We start from the raw sequence: 245 nt of genomic DNA on the forward strand, positions 1-245 counted from the left end.
CAAAACGCACAACAACCTACACAAAAAAAAAATACAAAAAAAAACGCCCCACACAAGCAAAACAAAACATACATAAATAAAATTTCAAAAACAAACCCGAAAAAAAAAAGAACCAAAAAATAACAGGCACCCCTAAAGGAAAAAACCCTACCAAAAGCCCCCCAACACCCCAAAATAAAACACAATTTAAGTACCCCCTACCACCCTCAAACACAAACCTACCGTAAAAAAAAAAAATTTTTTTG

This window comes from Penaeus monodon, chromosome 31 (assembly GCF_015228065.2).
Source record: "Penaeus monodon isolate SGIC_2016 chromosome 31, NSTDA_Pmon_1, whole genome shotgun sequence".
In the NCBI taxonomy this organism is placed as follows: Eukaryota; Metazoa; Arthropoda; class Malacostraca; order Decapoda; family Penaeidae; genus Penaeus; species Penaeus monodon.